At 48.0% G+C, this 19950-nt stretch overlaps 1 long non-coding RNA gene across 3 annotated transcripts in view; it reads left to right on the top strand.

The window, feature by feature from the left end:
• Positions 1-19950, top strand: part of LOC149462064 (uncharacterized) — a 443072-nt gene that overhangs the window by 300241 nt on the left and 122881 nt on the right. For all 3 annotated transcript variants that reach the window (XR_016312738.1, XR_016312736.1, XR_016312737.1), the window contains one exon: positions 1177-1384. This is a non-coding gene — a long non-coding RNA (uncharacterized LOC149462064). The remainder of the gene's footprint in view (positions 1-1176; positions 1385-19950) is intronic.

Genomic DNA, 19950 nt, shown 5'->3' with positions numbered 1-19950 from the left:
CAGCGCTAAAATATATAGACAAAAATGACCAATAAAATGCAATCACTGTATAAAATAGTTCATATGATAGCTGGTGTCATAAAACGTGAATCCTGTATTCAACTGGAAGTTGGTGCTTGTGCAGTCAAAAATGATAAGAATGCGCACTCACCAGAGCGCATGATAAAATGCGCATTTATATGTAAATATCCTGATGTCACCGAAGGTTATCAAGGTCTGGTCAGGAATGGAGTAGAATCCATCACTGAGTGTGCCTGGATCTTGTAGCCTCTGGTGTGTGATGGAAAGGTAACCGGGGTCCCTGTAAGGGATGGACAGGTCAGCTCACCAGGTATATGGAAATCCTACTGCGAGTCCTGCGAATCTGTAAAGTAATCCATTAATAAAATAGATCGGGAACGTATTCAAAACAGAAGCCAGGTCTTGGATGCCAGAGCGGGTTACCAGAAGATCCAGAGTTAGGAAATACAGTGGTGTCCTCTGTTCACCCCCAACCGTCTGATTGGATGGTGAAACAACAGCAGCAGACTGATTAGGTCATCTCTTTGCTCTCTTCTCCTATCAGTATGTTCTATGTTGGTACATGTGCATGCAGCACACCTGATTGGCTCTCGGTTCTGCCCCTCCTTCTTCCAGTGCTGCTGCATAGTAAGAGGCTGATACCAAATCAATTTCAGGCACTTCCACTAGTGGCATTAAAAAACACACATTTCAAAATTTATTAAGCCCTTCCTGTCGGATGTATGTATATATGTGGCAGCACAGAGATTGGCCGTATTCTGTGCCTCCTCGTATACGCATACCTGTTTTATGTTGGCAGCATGCCCCCAGCACTCTGACAGTACCGTCACTGACAATTGGAAGCTGGTAGGATGGGCTTCCAATTATCTAATCACTTTGACATCCAATCACAGTGATCACATGGTGCGGAAGCTGAGCAAGCAGGTGACGATGCTCCGGTGTTACTGTCTCTTAAAAGGCTGGGAAGAAGGGGTTAATGAATACAGAGTTGCATTCATTTGTGTCTATTATATCTGTCTGGAGATTAGTCCAAAGATGTACAGTTTTTATTCAACTGTGTGTGGCAAAATATCCTAAAAATCCAGAGCTATGAACAGGGGATTATAAGAAGATCCTGGGATTTCCCGCTGTAAACGCATGTGTTCTGTATTGCAGACATCTAGAACTGCATTCACCTGATGCCAAGCATACTGCGGTGCTGCGAGCAAAAGATCCTGCGGCGGCCCAGACCTGGTTCAACGCAATTCACGGGGCGGTGACGGAACTTCTTCCCAAGGTGATGGCCGAAGTCCAAACTCAGCTGAGAAAAAACGGAATCTCTGGAAGTCATGAAATTCGGCACATGGGCTGGCTAGCAGAAAAGGTCAGTTTGTTGTGTCTTTGGCTTTATATTGTTTATCTCACGAGCTAAATGACCACAAAAATGTCTCATCTGAAGTCCCTTTAACCCTTTTCCGCCTACTCCGGTGTCCTTGTACAAAGTTCTGAGTGCCTGGGGGGCGGGAAGATTTTCGATCATGTGACTACTGTGTTTGGCTGTCATAGTGGTCACATGATCAGGAGTCGTTCCACTGGCTATGGATTATTAGTGAGGGCCGAGAGCTGTCTTTGACAGCCCAGTGTCTGTGCTGGGAGCTTGCAGTGAGCTTGTTCTCAGCACAGAAACATTGGCTGCCCAACAACGCACATGTGTGGGTGTTAAAGCCTGCCCTTGCGGCTGCAAATATGTGTAATTTGGGTGACAACAGGTTAAAGTGGAACTTAACCCCCCCAGGTTTAATTTTACTGTAAACCCCCTCCTACCTTGTGTGCTGGGGTGAACTTAAATAACATACCCAGCCATCAACTGCAGCATTGCCCTGCAGTAATCTGCTGAAAGCGGAACCCACAGGGCCTTGTGCCGCCATCATTGGAGCCAGCTTTCTCTTCCAAGTCCTAGCAAGCAGCTCCCGATGACACTCCACTGAGCATAGACAATATTCGTAGTCCTCCTGGGCTTAGGTGAACCTGTGGCTAAAGCTGCTAGTACCTAACCATATACCAGAAATGGACAATCCAAAGTGTAAAGTGAGGTGCTGCTCTAATAACTAAACTATATGTAAATCCCAATGTGAATAAGTGGTGAACAGTAAATAAATGAGTGAACAATACTATAATACCCAGTGACTATATTAACAGCATAAGTGACATCAACCCCAAACTAAACATCTACATCGCCTCTCCTAAATGGGTGAAATCAACATAAAAAAATCTATAAATACAATAATTAAATACACATACATATAATGAATGCCGTGGTACTGGATATGCGCCTATTACACAACACCAGTAAATACATATCATGTGGTGACATAAACGCATGTATGCATTACATTCCCAAAACCAACTGATGTGAAAGAAATGGCAGTGATCCCACTAAGGGATAAGAAACAAAGTGAATCAGTGAAACCACTCCTTGTGGTAAACGTATGAAAAAGGGAAGAGGAATCAGATTATAAACGCATGTATACCTACATGCTCAAGGATAACTGGTGAATAAGAACAATAGCAGTGATCCCACTAAGGGACAAAGAAAGTGAATCCGTGAAACCACAAATTGTGGTACTTGTGAAAAAAGAAAGAAGTCAGGCTCACCGCCTGTAAATCACTAACAATCACTAAATGTACACAATTGTGACCCCCCTACTGGGGATAAGTGAACAGAAAACCTATAAATAATGAAGGGATTTGTAACCCCAAATGTAACCTCTTCAGCACATGTCTTTTTTCCAACAGTGGGACTTTGCGGGGGCTTCTTGCAGATAGCTTGGCTTCACATAGGCGTCTTCTAATTGTAACTGTCCTCACAGGGAACGTCACACCTTCTTTCATCTTCCTGGAGCTGATTGTTGGCTGAGTCCTTGCCATTTTGGCTATTCTTCTATCCATTCGAATGCTAGTTATTCGCTTTCTTCCACGTCTTTCAGGTTTTGGTTGCCATTTTAAAGCATTTGCGATCATTTAAGCTGAGCAGCCGATCATTTTCTGCACTTCTTTATATGTTTTCCCCTCTCCAATCAACTTTTTAATCAAGGTACTCTGTTCTTCTGAACAATGTCTGGAACGACCCATTTTCCTCAGAATTTCAGAGAGAAATGCACTGTAACCAGCATGTCCAACTTTGCTGCCTTCCTTCCTTAAATAAGGGCAATAATTGCCACCTGTTTTTCAAAGAATGAATGACCTCACTAATAGAACACCACACGGCTATTATTTTGAACATGCCCCTTTCAATGAGTGATTCAATGACACAGAATCAGCAGCATGCATGTCATGACTGTTAGGTCTGTTGGATTTCTATTACTCTACTACACCTGCTAGGAAATTATTTGCCATGTAGAAATATCATTTCTACCAAAAACCATGTAGAAATATCATTTCTACCAAAAACAGTGATTGATCCGGTTAGTGATGTCTGACTGCTAATATTTTGAACACAACTGAATAAACTTCACAAGATCTACAAGATGTCTTATCGATTGAGTCACTGACTGGTATCCAACTAAGATTGAAGTTATCGCTATCTCATCACAACTGAGCCATCACTTCTAGGACCACTGAGAGGAGGCTGCATGCAGGACCTTGCCCACCAGAGAGGGAACTGACACAGCGTTGTACCTGACATCCGTTGGAGAGAGTCCGGGTTCCAGACCGGTGGTGTTTGATTATCATAAGGTGTTTTAACCCTGCAGGGTCACCGCATGGAGGTGAGGGGCCATTGCACCTAGAGTGGGATTTATAGTATCCTGTTGCAGATTTATGGTGATCACAGGACTACAGAACACCTCCACCATTTGGATGGTTCTGGACACCTTCTGTAGATTGGACATTTATTTCACCTTTTAGGACACGTTAATAATTTTGTGTTTTGTTTTTTTCTGTTCATGTTGATTGGTGGATTATCCATGTTTATTTATGTTTGTGGATACACGGAGAGTGTGAGGCACTGTTTGCCGTCACTTATTTCTCTGCTTATTCAGAACCCCCCATTTGGGGTTACAAATCCCTTAATTATTTATAGGCACTATAGCCTATGTTTTCTGTTCACTTATCCCCAGTAGGGGGGTCACAATTGTGTACATTTAGTGATTGTTAGTGATTTACAGGCGGTGAGCCTGACTTCTTTCTTTTTTCACAAGTACCACAATTTGTGGTTTCACGGATTCACTTTCTTTGTCCCTTAGTGGGATCACTGCTATTGTTCTTATTCACCAGTTATCCTTGAGCATGTAGGTATACATGCGTTTATAATCTGATTCCTCTTCCCTTTTTGTACGTTTACCACAAGGAGTGTTTTCACTGATTCACTTTGTTTCTTATCCCTTAGTGGGATCACTGCCATTTCTTTCACATCAGTTGGTTTTGGGAATGTAATGCATACATGCGTTTATGTCACCACATGATATGTATTTACTGGTGTTGTGTAATAGGCTCATATCCAGTACCACGGCATTCATTATATGTATGTGTATTTAATTATTGTATTTATAGATTTTTTTATGTTGATTTCACCCATTTAGGAGAGGTGGTGTAGATGTTTAGTTTGGGGTTGATGTCACTTATGCTGTTAATATAGTCACTGGGTATTATAGTATTGTTCACTCATTTATTTACTGATCTCCACTTATTCACATTGGGATTTACATATAGTTTAGTTATTAGAGCTGCACCTCACTTTACACTCCACTGCACATGCGCAGCGTATTGTACATAGCCCCAAAGCCACCTGGGATACATGATGTTGGTATCCTAGGGGGCTTCAGGTGGGGTGGGGAGGATGTCATTCTTGCCTAAGCGAGGAAGGCAGAAGCATGGGGTGTGTTTGCCTGAAAAAAAAAAGAAAGAAGTACAGGAGTTGGATAAAAATATGGAAACACTACATGATTTGCAGGTGTGAAAGTAACGACATGGTTTGCGTTGAAAGCGGAAGTGACGTAACATTCTTTTGCTTCCGCTGTGTGATGAGACACCTAGCTAACAGGTGGAAAGCCTCACGTCTGTCATTTACTGCGTGCGCAGCTAGTAATATGGAGTAATGTCAGAGCTTACTGAGCTTCAAAGAGGGCAAATTGTTGGTGCCATTTAGCTGGTGCCTCTGTGACTGAAGTTGCCAATTTATTTGCCGTGTCACGAGGTACAATATCAAAGGTTATGGCGGCATATACAGTTTGTGGGAAAACAATGTCTGGGCAGCCATATCTTGGTATTCTGCAGGTCCCATTGTCACCTTGAAATATAGAGTCACTGCCAGTGACTATGTACAAATTTTGGCAGACTATGTGCACCCCATGGTGCAGACATTGTTTCCCGAAGACCGTGCCATTTACCAAGCTGACAATGCTCTGAATTCACACAGCTGGCGTTGTCAAATCATGGTTTGACGAGGATGCAGACAAGGTTTCACACCTTTCCTGGGCGCCACAGTCGCCAGACCTCCATATCATAGAGCCATTATGGTCAACGAGATTTGGGCTTGTTTTCCGCCTCTTGCATCTCTGCGAGAACTGGAACAATTTTTGTATGAAGAGTAGTATCAGATTCCATTATCCACCACCCAAGACTTATATTTGTCAATTCCCAGGAGAATTCAGACCGTCTTGGATGCTAAAGGCAGTCCAACACTATAGGAGCTAATGATTTTGTTCTTTTACCTAGTGTTTCCATAATTTTGTCCAACCCCTGTAACTGGGACTGAAGGTTCGTATTAAAATCTTAGTAGTTTGACTTCATCGTGTTCTTGCTCTTTATCTGTTTAATGTGCTGATTGTCTGCTTGTTATTTGGGTCCACTTTAAACTATGATCAGTTACTTAGAGTTACTGGAATTTGTCATTTCTGTGCAATGTATGCGATTAAAGTGGGGACTCCGTATGCAGCTTTCATTGAATGTTGCCACTTAACAGCAAGCACTGAACACATCAAATATTGCACAGTCTCCTGGGAAGTGTAATTAGTCGGTTTGTTTGAATTTGGGGTTTTACTGTTACACTTAGGAATCGGGGGAGGCTGAGGATAGGGCAACTGTAGCTGACAAGCCCCCTTTGCCAGTCACACTTCGTGAACAGGGGATTGTGGCAGCTATGCTGTGTCTGAGATCAATGTTAGTGACGCCCACTAATTGGGCATTCGTCGGGGAGGAGCAGAGAAGCTGGAAATTAAGGAACCAAATACAGGCATTTAGACATGCAAGGATGGATCTGTATTTATGTTTTTAATTCCTTCAGGAGTTAATTTTTTAAGGCCCAACACTGGAAACACTTTTTAGTCGGTTATTGTGTACCGAGAATACTATCTCTACAGTCACTGACCTTACATTTTCCAAAATACAATATTTTTCCCTAAAGCGGGCCTTTAACTACCTGCCGACCGCAGATAGCCGAATGACGGCTGCACTGCGGCCGGCCAGTTCTGGGTGGACGTCATATGATGTCCACCCAGAACACGCTCTCCTGCGCGCCCCCGGCGATCTCCGTGATCGCTGTGTTCTACGGACACAGCTGATCACGTGACGTGGTAAAAGGCCAATCACAGCGGCCTTTTACCTCGTGATCAGCCGTGTCCAATGATACACTGATCAGCGGGAAATGCAAATGCCGGTTCTCGGCTGCACATTCCTCACGCTGTCAGATCGTGAGGAAAGTACTGCCGAAAACTGGCATTTGTCAGAGCGGGGATCGGCACCGATCATCGGGGTCACTGATCATCAGTGCCCTGATAATCGGTGCTCAGCAGTGCCACACACAAGTTCCGCCCAGCAGTGCGCCCACCTGTGCCCAGCAGTGCGCCCACCTGTGCCCAGCAATGCACCCACCTGTGCCCAACAGTGCGCCTACCTGTGCCACCCAGCAGTGTCACCACCTGTGCCCAGAAGTGCCACCTACCTGTGCCCAGTAGTGCCACCCACCTGTGCCACCCACCAGTACCCACCAGTGCCACCCACCAGTGCCCATCAGTGCAGCCCAGCAGTGCTGCCAGTCAGTGCCCAGCGGTTGTGTCAGTCAGTGCCCAGCAGTGCCGCCAGTCAGTGCCCAGCAGTGATGTCAGTCAGTGCCACCTATCAGTGCTGTCTATCAGTACCCATTATCAGTGTCGCCTATCAGTGCCACCAATCAGTGCCGCATATCAGTGCCACCTATCCGTGACACCTCATTAGTGCTGCCTATCAGTGCCGCCTATCCGTGCCACCTCAGTGCTGCCTATCAGTGCCGCCTATCAGTGCCCTTCAGTGCTGCCCATCAGTGCTGCCTATCAGTGCCCATCGGTGCTGCCTCATCAACGCACATCAGTGAAGGAGAAAAATTACCTGTTTGAAAATTTTTATAATAGAAAGAAAGAAACTTTTTTTTTTTTTTTCAAATTTTTTTGCACTTTTTTTGCTTATAGCACAAAAAGTAAAGTACCCAGCGGTGATTAAATACCACCAAAAGAAAGCTCTATTTTTGAGAAAAAAATGATAAAAATTTCATATGGGTACAATCTTGCATGACCGCGCAATTGTCAACCAAAGTGCGACAGCACTGAAAGCTGAAAATTGGCCTGGTAAATAGGGGGGTATAAGTGCTCGGTAGGCAAGGGGTTAATGTCTTAAGGGGCCATGCACGGTGCTTACAAGAAGGTGTCCGTTCCGATATTGGGAGCACGTGTAAAGGTAAAGGTACTCTGGGCTCTGATTTGGGTCACGCCGTGTACATCGTTCTCTGGGGAGGTACAGTAGTAAGTGTAGATGGTGAGACGACTTGTTCAGCTGAGCCAATGCAAATTTAATGAGCATCACACTTCCTAGCGTTGGCGGTTGGATTGGCTGGATGTCCGTAAAGACAGATGCATCCAGTGAATGCTTCCTGTGACTATGGAAGATGGACAGTCTAGGTGTTGATAGACATCGTTTATGTATTTACTTTGTACAGTTATTCTTATTTGCTTTTTATGAACACGTAATTTCCAAACGTTTTGCCCATTTATAACAGTCCCTGAGCGATTTCTCTGCTCCTTTTTTGTTATGTTTCCACAGAAGTTGAAGCGTATCTGAACCCGAGAACAAAATCTTTTCCAGTTTACCAATCTTTAGATTTGGTGGCTGCCATTGTTTTATTTTTATTAGGATTATCTAGTTTTTATGTTAAGCTGGTAATCATGTTCACTTCCTGTCCTAGGGTGACAACACTCAATGTACTATATCTATTGTAATGTTTGGGGGTTTTTTAGCTCAGGGTAGCGCTCACCATCAAGTAGAATCCACACCAGAAATTGTTGTTTTAGAGTTTTTTGGCCCAATTTTTATTAAAGAAAAAAAAAAGTCCATACAATGTATGTTTGCCACATCAACAGAAAACAACCAATCCAGCCTCCTGGCTTGCACTTGTAACAAAATAGTTCTTCAGCCTCCTGGCTTATGTACAGCAGTTCTGCTCAGGCCTTCCACTATAGACCCTCGTCAGTCCCCCATAGACCACTTCCTCGCCAACACTGTCCACACAGCTGGCAGCCCCTTGCTGCCCTGATCCTCAGGCTCTGGACTCTGTCCTTTCCAATGCACATATGCACTCCTCTGGATTCTCCCTTGCACATACCTGGATTCCTCAGGAGGATAGAGCCCAGAACCCTGGTTCTATCTCTACAAAAAGCCCAGAACCCACCTGCATAATCAGTGTTCTGGCTATTTTTCAGAAATTTTTCCCAGGTGAAAAGCCTAAAAATTGCCAACTGGTGTCACTATGGTACCACCGAGCATCATGACATCAGCATATGGCTGTGATCGGGATGCTGGTATGGGGTGTGGCTGTGATCGGGATGCTGGTATGGGGTGTGGCTGTGATCGGGATGCTGGTATGGGGTGTGGCTGTGATCGGGATGCTGGTATTTGGTGTGGCTGTGATCGGGATGCTGGTATGGGGTTTGGCTGTGATCAGGATGCTGGTATGGGGTGTGGCTGTGATCAGGATGCTGGTATTGGGTGTGGCTGTGATCAGGATGCTGGTATGGGGTATGACTGTGATCAGGATGCTGGTATGGGGTGTGGCTATGATCAGGATGCTGGTATGTGGTTTGGCTGTGATCAGGATGCTGGTATGGGGTGTGGCTGTGATCAGGATTCTGGTATGGGGTGTGGCTGCGATCAGGATGCTGGTATAGGGTGTGGCTGCGATCAGGATGCTGGTATGGGGTATGGCTGTGATCAGGATGCTGGTATGGGGTATGGCTGTGATCAGGATGCTGGTATTGGGTGTGGCTGTGATCAGGATGCTGGTATGGGGTATGACTGTGATCAGGATGCTGGTATGGGGTGTGGCTATGATCAGGATGCTGGTATGGGGTGTGGCTGCGATCAGGATGCTGGTATAGGGTGTGGCTGCGATCAGGATGCTGGTATGGGGTGTGGCTGCGATCAGGATGCTGGTATGGGGTGTCGTTTTCACTGAGAGCAGAGAGAAGCGATTGGTCACAGCAGTCACGTGATACACCACGTGATCGCCCTAACACAGCGGTAATGTGATCCACTGTGTCTGGGCGACACCCCGATCACCGGGTTTCGTGGTGATCGCTCTGTGAGCTGCACACGAGCCATCGATGCAGCCTAACGTACAGGAACATTAGCCCGCATCGGCGCTGCTTCCCGTCTGCCGTCTATGTAGAATGGGCGGACGGGAAGAGGGTAAGGGGGGGGGCCAGGTAGCTGGCTTCTTGTCCTGGTTTGGTATGGATTTTGAGGGTAATCCCATGCCAAAAAAAAACCCCCTTATCCGAGCATGTGGCCGGGCTGGCCTGTAAAGGGGGAGACCCCCAGATCCTCCCAACCCAAACCCCCCCCCCATCCATGTGAATGACTATGGGGTGCATTGGGCATTTTTTTGCTATCTGTCACTTCGCTTTATCTGGCAATAGCACGGTCATGCAACGCTGTACACGAATTATATTTTTCATTTTTTTTCCCCACAAAAATAGAGCTTTCTTTAGGTGATATATGAACACCACTAGGTATTTATTATATAAATGAACATTTTGAAACAAAAAAAAAATATTTTTAACTTTTGTTATAAAACATATCCAATAAAAATGTAAACAAAAATCAAATTTCTTCATAAATTTAGGCCAACATATATTCCGTTACATGTTTTAGGTCAAAAAAAAAAAAGCAAATCAGTAAATGTGTATTAATTGGTTTGTGTGAAAGTTGTAGCGTCTACAAACAATGGGATAAATAATAAATACTGGAAGTTTTCTTTATCTTTTACATTTATTTATTTATGTTCATACTATTAATGTTGATGATGAGTGAGGCTGTGATAGTGCGCCGAGCGATCTGACACTTTGTCGCAACTGACACTGACATCTCCAGTGACACTGATACAGTGATCAGTGTTAATACTATACACTGTCACTGTATAAATGACACTGACTGGGAAGGGGTAACATCTAGGGGCAATCAAAGGGTTAGCGGTGTGTACTGTGTGTAGTATGGGCTGCTTTTACTAATCCATTTGGCTGATTTTACTCTCTGCTTTGCAGGGAGAAAAAAATAAGACACATTGCTGCTGTTTGTACAGAGGTCTGTGTTGCTTGTCAACACAGAGCTCTGCTAAGTCATTCGCTCAGCCGTTCAGCAGATCTCAGCCATAAATCATTTGGCTGAACCTGCTGATTGGCTTGGGCTGTAGCGAATGGCAGCACAGATGGGGTTAACGGGCACACATGCCCCCTACCTAGAAATGAAAGATCACATACATGTACATGATCTGGTGCAGAAGAGACCCCAGGCTGCTGTATATTTGCATGGGCCTGTCGGCAGCTGGTTAATTCATGGAACAGAGTTCTACTACCTAATAGTCTCTTATATGTTGTGGTGAGATGTCTGGAATCGGGATCCCAGATCTTCACATCCAGTGCAGCCATGACTAGAGGGTTCAACTCTTCTAGATGTGGGATTCATTTTATTGGATGGTCCATGCAGCAGAATTAGTGGGAACAGATGATACTATGAGAGACAGAAGAGGCCAGAGGGTGACTAAGCCCCGTAGACTCCACTGGTAACTAAAATATCACTTTTGGGTGGACTGACCCTTTAACTGTACAGGATATGGTGGTGGTACACAAATGAAAGGAGTACGGGACACACGGAATGATAGAAATGCCAGTCACCACAGACTTGGAATTACACTGTATCTGAGCACCACAAAGCCAAAATGATAATTTATTCATTTGTAATAATCAAAGAAAACTCCCCCATCCATCCATGTTTCCATGCTTTATTTAACTGAGAAATCACTTTGAAAAACTCTTGTCTAGCATTTCTGGCTGTGGCCACCTTGAGTAAGGGCAGATGACTGATGTAGCATTTACTTCCTGGAATCCATCTGCCCTTAGCTCAGGCACGAGGGTGTGCTTTGGTGAGAAAGCCCCTGCTCCACTCCTGAATACTCTTGGGATGTATGAGTTTATTTGCCTAGGCTAGAAACCAGGAAGTAACTGAGGAATTGTTAATAAAAAAGAATATGTTTAAAACAAGTAGATATGACCTACGTTCCTAAATACACTGCTCAAAAAAATTAAAGGAACGCTTTTTAATCAGAGTATAGTGTCAAGTCAATTAAACTTCTGGGATATTTATCTGGTCAGTTAAGAATCAGAGGGGGTTGTTAATCTGTTTCAGCTGCTTTGGTATTAATGAAATGAACAGTTGCATTAGATGGGCAACAATGAGACAACCCCCAACACAGGAATGGTTTTACAGGTGGAGGCCACTGACATTTTTTTCCCTACTCATCTTTTCTGACTGTTTTTCACTAGTTTTGTATCATATGACGCCCTCCCAGAACTGGACAACCGCGCTCTAGCTGTTATTCGGCTATAGCGCACTTGGGAAGTGGTTAAAAAGATATCCCAGCATCCTCTGGGATACCATGTTTCAGTCCATCTGATGCTGCCACGTTGCACCTCAGACTGTCCAGGAGCTCAGTGGTGACCTGATCCAGATCTGGGAGGAGATCCCCCAGGACACCATCCGTCGTCTAATTAGAAGCATGCCCTGACGTTGTCAGACATACATACAATCACGTGGGGGCCATACAAACTACTGAGGACCATTCTGAGTTGCTGCAATACAATTTTAGCAAAATGGACTCGTCTGCTGCATTTTTTTTTCACTTTGATTTTCGGGGTGTCTTTGAATTCAGTCCTCTGTTGGTTGATAATTTTCATCAAACGATGGGGCGTCCTTACATTCCTAACACATTACCCCGTCCATGTCAGTATAGAGATCCAACATGAGATTTTTCCCCATTGAGATCTGATGTGTTCTCAAAGTGTTCCTTTATTTTTTGAGCCGTGTATTTGCTAAGGATAGCAGCAGAAGGATCAAAAATAGCTCATGTTTATTGAGATTGAAGTTTATTTTATTTATTATTTATTTCAGGTACTTATATATCGCCATCAATTTACACAGCACTTTACATATATATTGTACATTCACATCAGTCCCTAACCCTCAAGGGGCGTACAGTCTAAGGTCCCTAACTCACATTCATACATACACTGTCTGTCTGTCTATCTATCTATCTATCTATCTATCTATCTATCTATCCAGTTGTATCCGACCTTTGGCGATTTTATGGACCGTCACTCGTAAGCGACTTTTGCCATGAATTCTCTTAAAAGTTATTTACAGGGTAGGTTGCCAGGTCTTTCTCCAACCCCCACCATGCAGGAGATCCCACATGGCCAGGGATGAAACTAGGACAATTTAGACAGGAGCCAATTCACCTACCAGCATGTCTTTGGAGTGTGGGAGGAAACCCACACAGGCACAGGGAGATTATGCAAACTCCAGGCATGTGGTGCCGTGGTTGGGATTTGAACCAACGACCCAAGTACTGCCAGGTGGAAGTGCTAACCATTTAGCCACTGTGCTGCCCAAGTTGTGCATTAAAGTTTTTCTGTTGCCTGAAGTTGCCCCTCCTCTGATCAATTTATTGTGTTCCATTGAACGGGCTGCCGACACACGCCAGAATAGACCAAATATCGGACACGCATCGTTTCTTCTGACTGGATGTGCAGTGTGGTGCGCTGCAATGCATGTTTGTCAGATGTGCGTTCGGTTCCTATTGACAATGGATGGCACTGCAACACGCTAATGCATGGACCACGTGTCGACCTATGTTGCAGGAATGCATCTTACCGCAACACAAAAGTGTGATTGGATGCTTCATGTAAGGTGCGCATAGGCAGGGCAATTCACAGAACGTTACAATACACAGAGTCCTCCAGCATACTTACCAGCCAGCCAGCAAAATTGGAAAAAGCCTAAAATGTTTCAGCAATTTGTGTTCAGTTTGTTGGATACATTTGCAAATATATGTAAAGCCGCACTGCCACGTCAAGGCTCCTCTGTACAGTGCGGTCCCTAACTCCACTCTAATGTCATTTCCAAATTGTGACATACAGAGCAAGAAATACATTCAGAATGTAAACTAGTTCAACAAAAATTAAATCAAAAACAGAGGTTTTGGTTGCATATATTTGCAATCATATACGAAACTACCATCTATAGACGTCTAAAACATGAGTGAAAAAAAAATACTGGCCTCCAACCTCCCCTTATAGCCAGTCCAACACACGCCTTTAAAAAAGAATACCGGCCTCCAACCTCCCCTTATAGCCGGTCCAACACACACCTGGAAAAAAAATATTGTAGCTCTCTTGTGGGTGAAGAGAGCTGGTGTAATTGCTTTCTTGGAGGCAGGTGCTGATGACAATCCTTCAATAGAGCGATGACGGAGCCTCCACGTGAATGTCACATGCTGACGGAGCCTCCACGTGAATGTCACATTCTGACAGAGCCTCCACGTGCTTGGCACATTCTGACAGAGCCTCCACGTGCTCGGCACATGCTGTCGGAGCCCCCAGGTGCTCGGCACAAGCCGTCTGAGCCCCCACATGCTCGGCACAAGCCGTCGGAGCCTCCACGGGCTCGGCACAAGCCGTCGGAGCCTCCACGGGCTCGGCACAAGCCGTCGGAGCCTCCACATGCTCGGCACAAGCCGTCGGAGCCTCCACGGGCTCGGCACAAGCCGTCGGAGCCTCCACATGCTCGGCACAAGCCGTCGGAGCCTCCACGGGCTCGGCACAAGCCGTCGGAGCCTCCACGGGCTCGGCACAAGCCGTCGGAGCCTCCACGGGCTCGGCACAAGCCGTCGGAGCCTCCACGTGCTCGGCACAAGCCGTCGGAGCCTCCACGTGCTCGGCACAAGCCGTCGGAGCCTCCACGTGCTCGGCACAAGCCGTCGGAGCCTCCACGGGCTCGGCACAAGCCGTCGGAGCCTCCACGGGCTCGGCACAAGCCGTCGGAGCCTCCACGGGCTCGGCACAAGCCGTCGGAGCCTCCACGGGCTCGGCACAAGCCGTCGGAGCCTCCACGGGCTCGGCACAAGCCGTCGGAGCCTCCACGGGCTCGGCACAAGCCGTCGGAGCCTCCACGGGCTCGGCACAAGCCGTCGGAGCCTCCACGGGCTCGGCACAAGCCGTCGGAGCCTCCACGTGCTCGGCACAAGCCGTCGGAGCCTCCACGGGCTCGGCACAAGCCGTCGGAGCCTCCACGTGCTCGGCACAAGCCGTCGGAGCCTCCACGTGCTCGGCACAAGCCGTCGGAGCCTCCACGTGCTCGGCACAAGCCGTCGGAGCCCCCACGGGCTCGGCACAAGCCGTCGGAGTTTCCACGGGCTCGGCACAAGCCGTCGGAGCCTCCACGGGCTCGGCACAAGCCGTCGGAGCCTCCACGGGCTCGGCACAAGCCGTCGGAGCCTCCACGTGCTCGGCACAAGCCGTCGGAACCTCCACGAGCTCGGCACAAGCCGTCGGAGCCTCCACGAGCTCGGCACAAGCCGTCGGAGCCTCCACGAGCTCGGCACAAGCCGTCGGAGCCTCCACGAGCTCGGCACAAGCCGTCGGAGCCTCCACGTGCTCGGCACAAGCCGTCGGAGCCTCCACGTGCTCGGCACAAGCCGTCGGAGCCTCCACGTGCTCGGCACAAGCCGTCGGAGCCTCCACGTGCTCGGCACAAGCCGTCGGAGCCTCCACGTGCTCGGCACAAGCCGTCGGAGCCTCCACGTGCTCGGCACAAGCCGTCGGAGCCTCCACGAGCTCGGCACAAGCCGTCGGAGCCTCCTCGTGCTCGGCACAAGCCGTCGGAGTCTCCACGGGCTCGGCACAAGCCGTCGGACCCTCCAAGGGCTCGGCACATGCCGTCAGAGCCTCCACGGGCTCGGCACAAGCCGTCGGAGCCTCCACGTGCTCGGCCCTTGCTGTCGGAGCCTGCCAGGCGGAAGTGCTAACCATTTAGCCACTGTGCTGCCTCCAACCATTTAGCTACCGGCCTCCAACCTCCCTTTATAGCCGGTCCAACACACACCTGGATAAAAAAATATTGTAGCTCTCTTGTGGGTGAAGAGAGCTGGTGTAATTGCTTTCTTGGAGGCAGGTGCTGATGACAATCCTTCAATAGAGCGATGACATAGGGGACTTTCTGATGATGAAGGTCCTCCTCTTCTTCACCTCCTAGTGTAAAATTTCTTCCAACTTCTTGGCCATCTTAACTCCCAGAACAGTCGCACCCTGGCCATTTAAGTGCAGTCCGTCCCTGCTGTAGAGCTGGTAACTAAACAAAAAGTCTGCCCAGTTCTCCATGAACTCAAACCCCTCCTCTCTGCACCAGTTCTTCAGCCACTTGTTAAGCTCTCTGATCTCATTCTGCCTCACTGGTGTGGCTCGAGGTACAGGCAGTATTTCTGAAAATACTGCCTTGGAGGTTCTTTTCTTCAATATAGCTCCCAAGTCTCTGAAATCTTTTTGTAGGGCGTTCCATCTTCCTCTGACTTTGTCGTTGGTACCGACATGTACGATGACAGCTGGGTCCTCCCCAGCCCCTTTCAGCAATCTGTCCATACGATCTGCAATGTCCCGAACCCGAGCGCCTGGTAAACTACAGACTGTTCGGCAATGACGGTCTTTGTGACAGATTGCTTTCTCTGTACCTCTAAGAATGGAGTCCCCTACCACCAGTATATGTCTATCCTTTCTTGTATCCTTGCCCCCATCTTCACTGGAGGAGATGTTCCCCTGGCATTTTGGTAGGGTATTGAAATTAACGTCGCGTTCTGTCGGAGTCTCCACGTGAATGTCACATGCTGACGGAACCTCCACGTGAATGTCACATGCTGATGGAGCCTCCACGTGAATGTCAACTACTGACGGAGCCTCCACGTGCTGGGCACATGCTGTCGGAGCCTCCACGTGCTGGGCACATGCTGTCGGAGCCTCCACGTGCTGGGCACATTCTGTCGGAGCCTCCATGTGCTCGGCACATTCTGTCGGAGCCTCCATTTGCTGGGCACATGCTGTCGGAGCCTCCACGTGCTCGGCACATTCTGTCGGAGCCTCCACGTGCTGGGCACTTGCTGTCGGAGCCTCCACGTGCTGGGCACTTTCTGTCGGAGCCTCCACGTGCTGGGCACTTTCTGTCGGAGCCTCCACGTGCTGGGCACATGCTGTCGGAGCCTCCACGTGCTGGGCACATGCTGTCGGAGCCTCCACGTGCTGGGCACATGCTGTCGGAGCCTCCACGTACTGGGCACATGCTGTCGGAGCCTCCACGTGCTGGGCACATTCTGTCGGAGCCTCCACGTGCTGGGCACATGCTGTCGGAGCCTCCACGTGCTGGGCACATGCTGTCGGAGCCTCCACGTGCTGGGCACATGCTGTCGGAGCCTCCACGTGCTTGGCACATGCTGTCGGAGCCTCCACGTGCTGGGCACATGCTGCCGGAGCCTCCACGTGCTGGGCACATTCTGTCGGAGCCTCCACGTGCTGGGCACATTCTGTCGGAGCCTCCACGTGCTGGGCACATTCTGTCGGAGCCTCCACGTGCTGGGCACATTCTGTCGGAGCCTCCACGTGCTGGGCACATGCTGTCGGAGCCTCCACGTGCTGGGCACATTCTGTCGGAGCCCCCACGTGCTGGGCACATTCTGTCGGAGCCTCCACGTGCTGGGCACATTCTGTCGGAGCCTCCACGTGCTGGGCACATTCTGTCGGAGCCTCCACGTGCTCGGCACATGCTGTCGGAGCCTCCACATGAATGTCACATGCTATCTGAGCCTTTACGTGCTCGGCACATGCTGACGGAGTCTCCATGTCGATATCATATCTCTTCTCACTCACTGTGGCAAGCCTGCCGGGTGAGCTGTGTTTGCAGTAAATATTGTTTACATCTGCAATAAAAAAGAATTGAATTTAGCACCTTTAATATACATTTTATATATTTTTCTTTATACAAAATCAAATTACAGAGAATAAAGTTAGAAACACCTGTGCCAGGGACAGTAAGGAAACCTGACATGATAGGGACACAGGGATGACTATAGTGGCCTTCATATAAAAATGCTAGTTGGGTGGCAGTTATGCCAAGCCTCTACAATTAAATGACTGAAGAAACCGGCAAGTTAAATGAGTGGGCGGGTCACAAGGGAAGTGGCAGTAGGTAGTAGTGGTGTCACCTGCCTGGCTCTGCATTGTGGCTGGGGTTTGTGAATCATTGGGCCAGCTAAGCACAGCCTTTTTTTACTTGCAGTTTTACCCAGAAAGTGTGTCATTTATCAGCCCTGAGATCAAACAGGATACGGGTCACCCACTATGGGGGGGTCATACACCAGCCTGACAACAGCTGATTGTTTGCATTGGCGGGGAGAGTAAACATGTGACTAATGTAGTAGGAATATTTATGTCTAGTCATATGTTTTTATCAATGTTATATGGATATTCATACTTTTGCTGGTGGAGTTGCAATGTGAGCGTCACATGTATTCATGACCATCCATATACATGTGTGCATATGGGAATGTCAGCCGTCATTACTGTCTATGACCATCCGTATACATGTGTGCATATGGGAATGTCAGCCGTCATTAGTGTCTATGACCATCCCTATACATGTGTGCATATGGGAATGTCAGCCGTCATCAGTGTCTATGACCATCCCTATACATGTGTGCATATGAGAATGTCAGCTGTCATCAGTGTCTATGGCGTTCCCTGTACATGGACACATATGGGAATGTCAGCCGTCATCAGTGTCTATGGCGTTCCCTGTACATGGATACATATGGGAATGTCAGCCGTCATCAGTGTCTATGGCCCAGGGATGATGAATTCCTATCTCCCTACACCTGCTGCGGGCAAAATAAAAAAAAAAAATTTTCTAATTTTTTTAGTTGTAAAAAATGAAAGGTACACCCAAGTACATATCATCCAATCCCCCCCCCCCCCCCAGACATATACACACGTACAAACATAAAAGCACACGCTGGGGCGCCTACACATGAAAACGTCGGTTGCAATACACGTTACATATCGCCGCACACGCCAGAATGAGCGCAATAATTCTAGCAGCAGACCCCCTCCATACACTATACTGATCACCTAGAAGGGGCTGTAAAAGCGTCAACTACAGAAAATGTCGGACTGTTACAGCCCCTTCTAGGTGATCAGTATAGTGTATGGAGGGGGTCTGCTGCTAGAATTATTGCGCTCATTCTGGCGTGTGCGGCGATATGTAACGTGTATTGCAATCAATGTTTTCATGTGTAGGCGCCCCAGCGTGTGCCTTTACATTTGTACATGTGTATATGTCTGGGGGGGAGGGGGGGTTATGTGATTGGGTGGAACTTTAATTTTTTCAATTAAAAAAAATATATGGTTTTTTTTTTCTCAATTTGTTTCCATGACATAGGGAACAATGTCCCGTCTGTGATGTATTTTGGTGACAGGTTCTCTTTATGGAGACATCTGAGGTGTAATAGACCCCGGATGTCTCCCCTGTACTACACTGGATGGACTGCAATGCACATCGGATCGGATTCCATATGTCCCGCCCTCAGTGGGCGGGGATCTCTGACTGGTAACCAGGAAGTGACATCACACCATCACTTCCTGGTCAGGACCAGACGGGGACGGGCGCTCTCCTCCTTCCTCTCCTGCTGAGGGCGGTGAGCTGGCCCCGGGGCCCGCAGATGAGGGAGATAGTGGGCGAGTGGAGGGTCACACGGGGCGGGGGGGGCGGCACTGTGTGGAAGCGGCTGCGCTGCCCCTCCAATGCTTCCACCTGACAGGTGAGCCCCGCAGCAGGGCTGAAGGGGAGAGGAAACTACCTGCCCCACCCCCGGGACGTGTCCGGACATGCCCGGCCATATGAATTCCCCATCCCTGCTGGAATGTCAGCTCTCCTCAGTGTCTATGGGGATCCCTGTACATGTGTCCATATGGGAATGTCAGCCGGGAAAAAGGGGGAAAAAAGGGTCCAGTGAGAGGAGGTGAGTTCCCTCGTCTCTCTCTAGATCCACAATACATACCATTTTGGCGTTCTGCCTTGTGGTGGCGCCCATTGACTTTACTGCCGGCGCGTAAACATCCAGCAACGGCTCTGAAGCAGCCGCGCAGAAAAGCCCGAGTCCTCTTCATGGTGGTGGGCCTCTTGGTGGTGGGATCTGCAGACTGCTCAGTGATCCCTCCTTCCATAGGGGGCTTTCCTTCCCTCGATTCCTCTTTGGTGGTTTTCTGAGAAATAAACGTTTTAATCTTTAATTGTCTCATTACGGAAAATAATGAAACCCGCTTCAACCTGTGTGAGAGAAGGCAGTGCAGCCAATCGGATCAAATCCGATCCGATGAGACTGCAAGCCAAACTCAGGAGAAGGAACAATCACGTCTGCTCTGTACCGGGTACAAGGAGCGACTGAAGGGACTCTGGCAGAGCTGGCTTAGGGGGGAGAAAGGGGGGGGGGGGAAGGGGGAGGGGTCAGGCGATGACATCACGGTGCTGGAGAGCCTTTTTTTTTTTTTCTTCAAA

Source organism: Staurois parvus, unplaced genomic scaffold (assembly GCF_062004578.1).
Source record: "Staurois parvus isolate SC_StPar_1 unplaced genomic scaffold, SC_StPar_1.0 ptg000187l, whole genome shotgun sequence".
Taxonomy (NCBI): Eukaryota; Metazoa; Chordata; class Amphibia; order Anura; family Ranidae; genus Staurois; species Staurois parvus.
The sequence above is the reverse complement of the archived record's forward strand: the minus strand, read 5'-3'. Positions and strand labels throughout refer to the sequence as shown.